The sequence below is a fragment of the Eleutherodactylus coqui genome, chromosome 2 (genome assembly GCF_035609145.1).
Source record: "Eleutherodactylus coqui strain aEleCoq1 chromosome 2, aEleCoq1.hap1, whole genome shotgun sequence".
NCBI lineage: Eukaryota > Metazoa > Chordata > Amphibia > Anura > Eleutherodactylidae > Eleutherodactylus > Eleutherodactylus coqui.
The window spans coordinates 64547535-64555403 of record NC_089838.1 but is presented as its reverse complement, the minus strand read 5'-3'; positions in this window follow the sequence as shown (position 1 = coordinate 64555403).

Below are 7869 nucleotides of genomic sequence, written 5' to 3'. Positions count from 1 at the left end.
TCAACACATCATGGATCGAGTTGACAGATTACTGGGAGGGGCTGGTGAGGATCCAGCAGTCCTGGTGCACATTGGCACCAATGAACAAATTAAAGGTCAATGGAGGGCCTCAAAAATGATTTCAGGGACCTAGGATCCAAGCTTAGGGCAAGGACCTCCAGGGTACTTTTCTCAGAAATACTACCTGCACCACAAGCCACATTGGAAAGGCAGCAGGATCTTAGGGAGGTAAACAAGTGGCTCTGGAGTTGGTGCAGGAAGGAGGGGCTTGGATTCTTGGAGAACTAGGCTGACTTTGCTGTCAGCTACAGGTTCTACCATAGGGATTGGCTGCATCTCAATGGGGAGCGTGCAGCTGTGCTGGAGCAGAAGATGGCTAGAAGGCTGGAGGAGAGTTTAAACTAGGGATTGGGGGAGGGCACCAAGAGAAATAGGGGGGTAGACAGTGTTGACATCGACCTGGGACCAAGTAATGGGACTGGGGGTCGAGCAGGGGGTGGGGGTAATACAGTTAGAACTGGCAGTATAGCTAATAGGACCAAAGGTAGAACAATGAAAATAAAGAATAACAACCACTGTATAATTTGTATGACAACGAATGCAGGAAGTCTGATCAGTAAAGTGGGTGAGCTCGAAGTAAGAATGTCTGAAGAAAATTAAGATATAGTTGGAATAATGGAAACATGGCTTGATGATAAGTGCGATTGGGCGGTGAACCTGCAGGGTTACAATCTCTTCAGAAGAGACTGTGGCAACCAGAAAGGAGGAGGTGTGTGTCTGTATGTTAAATCGTACTTAATGCTGAGGCTATGAGAAGATATAGGTGTAGGAGATGAACACGTGGAATCTCTGTGGGTAGAAATACAGGGAGCAAAGAATAAAATCCTGATAGAAGTTTTTTATAGGCCACCAAAAGCAACAGAAGAAACGGAAAACTTATTATTAAGACAAGTAGAAGTGGTGAAGTAATTCCTATGGGGGACTTTAATTATCCGGATATAATATGGTAAGACAAAACCTGCAAATCTCACAACGCTGATAAGTTTTTGAGAATAAAGATAACTACTAGAGATGAGCGAACGTACTCGTCCGAGCTTGATATTCGTGCGAATATTAGGGTGTTCGGGATGCTCGTTACTCGTAACGAGCACCACGCGGTGTTCTGGTTACTTTCAGTTTCCTCTCTGAGACGTTAGCGCGCTTTTCTGGCCAATTGAAAGACAGGGAAGGCATTACAACTTCCCCCTGTGACGTTCAAGCCCTATACCAGCCCCCTGCTGTGAGTGGCTGGGGAGATCTGATGTCACCCGAGTATAAAAGTCAGCCCCTCCCGCGGCTCGCCACACATGCCTTGTGAGTTAGCTGAGGGAAAGTACTATCGTGCTGGTGCTGCTGTAGGGAGAGCGTTAGGAGTCAGTGTAGGCTTCAAGAACCCCAACGGTCCTTCTCAGGGCCACATCTACCTGTGTGCAGGCTGCTGCTAGCAGTGTTCTTTTTTTTTTTTCCTCAAAATCGGCAGTGCAGAGCATTGCACCCGGCATTAGGGACAGAAGTGGTGTATAGGCAGGGAGAGTGTTAGGAGTGAGTGTAGCCTTCAAGAACCTCAACGGTCCTTTCTAGGGCCAAATTTAACCGTGTGCAGTACTGTGCTGGCTGCTGTTAGCAGTGTTGCATATTTTTTTTTTTCTAAAAATCGTCTGTGCAGAGCATTGCACCCTCCATTGATACTACAGGGACAGAATTGTGTAGGCAGGGCCACAACACAGTTATTGTTCATTGAATATACGCAGTGGGTCCTTCCCTTTGCTAAAAAGGACAAAAAATTATATTTGGCCAGCCTGTGTCAGTCCTAAGGTCTCCGTGTACGTGTGTGCTGCGTGGAGAACGTACAAAAATCAGACGCAACCAGCTACGGTTTACTGCAGGCTTGCGCCATTGTCTTTCCTGACTGGCAAATACCTGCTCTGCTAGAGTTAATAACTCTGCTACACTAAAGTTGTGTGACACTTTTTGAGGGCCACACCACAGATATTAAACTTCTTGTTGATTGAATATATGCAGTGGGTGCTTCCCTTTGCAAAAAAGGAAAAGAAATTATATTTGGCCAGCCTGTGTCAGTCCTAAGGTCTCCGTGTACGTGTGTGCTGCGTGGACAACGTACAAAAATCAGACGCAACCAGCTACGGTTTACTGCAGGCTTGCGCCATTGTCTTTCCTGACTGGCAAATACCTGCTCTGCTAGAGTTAATAACTCTGCTACACTATAGTTGTGTGACACTTTTTGAGGGCCACACCACAGATATTAAACTTCTTGTTCATTGAATATACGCAGTGGGTGCTTCCCTTTGCAAAAAAGGAAAAGAAATTATATTTGGCCTGCCTGTGTCAGTCCTAAGGTCTCCGTGTACGTGTGTGCTGTGTGGACAACGTACAAAAATCAGACGCAACCAGCTACGGTTTACTGCAGGCTTGCGCCATTGTCTTTCCTGACTGGCAAATACCTGCTCTGCTAGAGTTAATAACTCTGCTACACTATAGTTGTGTGACACTTTTTGAGGGCCACACCACAGATATTAAACTTCTTGTTGATTGAATATATGCAGTGGGTGCTTCCCTTTGCAAAAAAGGACAAAAAATTATATTTGGCCAGCCTGTGTCAGTCCTAAGGTCTCCGTGTACGTGTGTGCTGCGTGGAGAACGTACAAAAATCAGACGCAACCAGCTACGGTTTACTGCAGGCTTGCGCCATTGTCTTTCCTGACTGGCAAATACCTGCTCTGCTAGAGTTAATAACTCTGCTACACTATAGTTGTGTGACACTTTTTGAGGGCCACACCACAGATATTAAACTTCTTGTTCATTGAATATACGCAGTGGGGTCTTCCCTTTGCTAAAAAGGACAAAAAATTATATTTGGCCAGCCTGTGTCAGTCCTAAGGTCTCCGTGTACATGTGTGCTGCGTGGACAACGTACAAAAATCAGACGCAACCAGCTACGGTTGAGTGTAGCCTTGCGCCAATTTCTTTCCTGCCTGGGAAATCAAATCACTGGTAATACAGCATGCTGAGGGGTAGGGGTAGGCCTAGAGGATGTGGACGCGGCCGAGGACGCGGAGGGCCAAGTGAGGGTGTGGGCACAGGCCGAGCCAGTGCGGTGGCCAGGGGTAGAGGCAGGGCCAGACCAAATAATCCACCAACTGTTTCCCAAAGCGCCCCCTCGCGCCATGCCACCCTGCACAGGTCAAGGTGCTCTACGGTGTGGCAGTTTTTCACAGAGACGCCTGACGACCGACGAACAGTGGTGTGCAACCTTTGTCGCGCCAAGATCAGCTGGGGAGGCACCACCAACAGCATGCGCAGGCATATGATGGCCAAGCACCCCACAAGGTGGGACGATGCCTGTTCACCGCCTCCGGTTTGCACCACTGCCTCTCCCCCTGTGCCCCAACCTGCCACTGAGATCCAACCCCCCTCTGAGGACACAGGCACTACCGTCTCCTGGCCTGCACCCACACCCTCACCTCCGCTGTCCTCGGCCCCATCCAGCAATGTCTCTCAGCGCAGCGTCCAGACGTCGTTAGTGCCACAGTTTGAGCGCAAGCGCAAGTACGACGCCACGCACCCGCACGCTCAAGCGTTAAACGTGCACATTGCAAAATTGATCAGCCTAGAGATGCTGCCGTATAGGCTTGTGGAAACGGAGGCTTTCAAAAGCATGATGGCGGCGGCTGCCCCGCGCTACTCGGTTCCCAGTCGCCACTACTTTTCCCGATGTGCCGTCCCAGCCCTGCACGACCACGTCTCCCGCCACATTGTACGCACCCTCACCAACGCGGTTACTGCCAAGGTCCACTTAACAACGGACACGTGGACAAGCACAGGCGGGCAGGGCCACTATATCTCCCTGACGGCACATTGGGTGAATTTAGTGGAGGCTGGGACAGAGTCAGAGCCTGGGACCGCTCACGTCCTACCCACCCCCAGAATTGCGGGCCACAGCTCGGTGGTGGTATCTGCGGCGGTGTATGCTTCCTCCACTAAAGCACCTTCCTCCTCCTCCTCCTCCAACGCAACCTCTGTCTCGCAATCAAGATGTGTCAGCAGTACGTCGCCAGCAGTCGGTGTCACGCGGCGTGGCAGCACAGCGGTGGGCAAGCGTCAGCAGGCCGTGCTGAAACTACTCAGCTTAGGAGAGAAGAGGCACACGGCCCACGAACTGCTGCAGTGTCTGACAGAGCAGACCGACCGCTGGCTTGCGCCGCTGAGCCTCCAACCGGGCATGGTCGTGTGTGACAACGGCCGTAAGCTGGTGGCGGCTCTGCAGCTCCGCAGCCTCACGCACGTGCCATGCCTGGCCCATGTCTTTAATTTGGTGGTTCAGCGCTTTCTGAAAAGCTACCCCCACTTGTCATACCTGCTCGGAAAGGTGCGCCAGCTCTGCGCACATTTCCGCAAATCCCACACGCACGCTGCCACCCTGCGGACACTGCAACATAGGTTTAATCTGCCAGTGCACCGACTGCTGTGCGACGTGCCCACACAGTGGAACTCTACGCTCCACATGTTGGCCAGACTCTATGAGCAGCATAGAGCTATAGTGGAATACCAACTCCAACTTGCGCGGCGCAGTGGGAGTCAGCCTCCTCAATTATTTACAGAAGAGTGGCCCTGGTTGGCAGCCATCTGTCAGGTCCTTGGAACATTTCAGGAGTCTACCCAGGTGGTGAGCGGCGATGCTGCAATCATTAGCGTCACCATTCCTCTGCTATGCATCTTGAAAAGTTCCCTGCAAAGCATAAAGGCAGACGCTTTGCGCTCGGAAACAGAGCCGGGGGAAGACAGTATGTCGCTGGATAGTCAGAGCACCCGCCTGTCTATATCTCAGCGCGTTGAGGAGGAGGAGGAGGAGCATGAGGAGGATGAGGAGGAGGGGGAAGAGACAGCTTGGCCCACTGCTGAGGGTACAGATGCTGCTGGGCTGTCATCCTTTCAGTGTGTATGGCCTGAGGAGGAGGAAGAGGAGGAGGAGGATCCTGAAAGTGATCTTCCTAGTGAGGACAGCCATGTGTTGCGTACAGGTACTCTGGCACACATGGCGGACTTCATGTTAGGATGCCTTTCTCGTGACCCTCGCGTTACACGCATTCTGGCCACTACAGATTACTGGGTGTACACATTGCTCGACCCACGGTATAAGGAGAACTTTTCCACTCTGATTCCCGAAGAGGAAAGGGGTTCGAGAGTGATGCTATACCACAGGGCGCTGGTGGACAAACTGATGGTAAACTTCCCATCCGACAGCGCTAGTGGCAGAAGGCGCAGTTCCGAGGGCCAGGTAGCAGGGGAGGCGCAGAGATCAGGCAGCATGTACAGCGCAGGCAGGGGAACATTCTCCAAGGCCTTTGCCAGCATTATGGCTCCCCAGCAAGACTGTGTCACCGCTCCCCAGTCAAGGCTGAGTCGGCGGGAGCACTGTAAAAGGATGGTGAGGGAGTACGTAGCCGATCGCACGACCGTCCTCCGTGACGCCTCTGACCCCTACAACTACTGGGTGTCGAAGCTGGACACGTGGCCTGAACTCGCGCTGTATGCTCTGGAGGTGCTTGCTTGTCCTGCGGCTAGCGTCTTGTCAGAGAGTGTGTTTAGTGTGGCTGGGGGAATCATCACGGATAAGCGTACCCACCTGTCAACCGACAGTGCCGACAGGCTTACACTCATCAAGATGAACAAAGCCTGGATTTCCCCAGACTTCTCTTCTCCACCAGCGGACAGCAGCGATACGTAAGCAATACGTAGGCTGCACCCGCGGATGGAAGCTACGTTCTCTCTCACCATCCAAAACGGGGACATTTCTGCTTCATCAATCTGTGTCTAATATTCCTCCTCCTCCTCCTGCTCCTCCTCCTGAAACCTCACGTAATCACGCTGAACGGGCAATTTTTCTTAGGGCCACAAGGCTCAGTCATATAATTTTTCTAAACAATTTTTATATGTTTCAATGCTCTTAAAAGCGTTGAAACTTTAACTTGAACCAATTTTTCGTTAAACTGGGCTGCCTCCAGGCCTAGTTACCACTTAAGTCACATTAACCAAAGCGATTAATGGGTTTCACCTGCCCTCTTGGTTGGCCATGGCCAATTTTTTGGATGTACATTAGTACTGTTGATACAGCAATTTTTGTGGGCCCTCGCCTACAGTGTAATCAAATGAATTTTTAGCCCACCTGCATTACAGCTGATGTTACATCCGCTGTGTTGGGCAATGCAATGGGATATTTTTATGTACCGCCGGTGGGTTCCAGGGAGCCACCCATGCTGTAGGTGCACACGGAGTTTAACCTACATCTGTCCACTTGTAAAGAACCCCAGTCTGACTGGGGCATGCAGTGTGGGCCGAAGCCCACCTGCATTAAGCACGACATTACTACCTCAGCTGTGTTGGGCAATGCAATGGGATATTTCTATGTACCGCCGGTGGCTTCCTGGCACCCACCCATGCTGTGGGTCCACACAGGGAATTATAAATGCATCTGTTTCCACTTGTAAAGAACCCCAGTCTGACTGGGGCATGCAGTGTGGGCCGAAGCCCACCTGCATTAAACATGACATTACTACCTCAGCTGTGATGGGCACTGCAATGGGATATTTTTATGTACCGCCGGTGGGTTCCAGGGAGCCACCCATGCTGTAGGTGCACACGGAGTTTAACCTACATCTGTCCACTTGTAAAGAACCCCAGTCTGACTGGGGCATGCAGTGTGGGCCGAAGCCCACCTGCATTAAGCACGACATTACTACCTCAGCTGTGTTGGGCAATGCAATGGGATATTTTTATGTACGGCCGGTGGCTTCCTGGCACCCACCCATGCTGTCGGTCCACAGGGACTTCACAATAGGGAGTTGTACCTGCCTGTGTCTATGAATTAAAAACCGCGGTCTGACTGGGGCATGCAGACACCTTGACAGAATGAATAGTGTGTGGCACATAGGTTCCCCATTGCTATGCCCACGTGTGCAGCTCCTGATGGCGGTGGCACAGGATTCTATTTCTCATTGCTTCTGTACAGCATTGTGGGCTATCGCCCCGCCCCTTTTAAAGAGGGTCGCTGCCTAGCCGTGCCAACCCTCTGCAGTGTGTGCCTGCGGTTCCTCCTCATGGCAGACGCACTTCTAAATTGACATGAGTGTGGCGTGGCGTGAGGGCAGCTGAAGGCTGCGCAGGGACACTTTGGTGTGCGCTGTGGGGGGGAGGGGGGGCGGTTGGGCAGCATGTAAGCCAGGTGAAGTGGCAGTGGAGTGTCATGCAGGCAGTGATTGTGCTTTGTTGGAGGTAGTGTGGTGCTTAGCAAAGGTATGCCATGCTAATGAGGGCTTTTCAGAAGTAAAAGTTGTTGGGAGGGGGGGGGGCCCACTCTTGCCGCTATTGTGGCTTAATAGTGGGACCTGTGAACTTGAGATGCAGCCCAACATGTAGCCCCTCGCCTGCCCTGTCCATTGCTGTGTCGTTCCCATCACTTTCTTGAATTGCCCAGATTTTCACACAAGGAAACCTTAGCGAGCATCGGCGAAATACAAAAATGCTCCGGTCGCCCATTGACTTCAATGGGGTTCGTTACTCGAAACGAACCCTCGAGCATCGCGAAAAGTTCGTCCCGAATAACGAGCACCCGAGCATTTTGGTGCTCGCTCATCTCTAATAACTACCTTACTCAACTTGTGCGGGAGCCAACTAGAGGGAGGGCCACTCTGGACTTAGCATTAATTAACAAACCAGACTGAATAAGGGGGGTGCAGGTTGAGGGACACTTGGAAATAGTAACCAGAATATAATTAAATTTCAGCTGTTATTCCATAAGAAGCCCTATCAGAG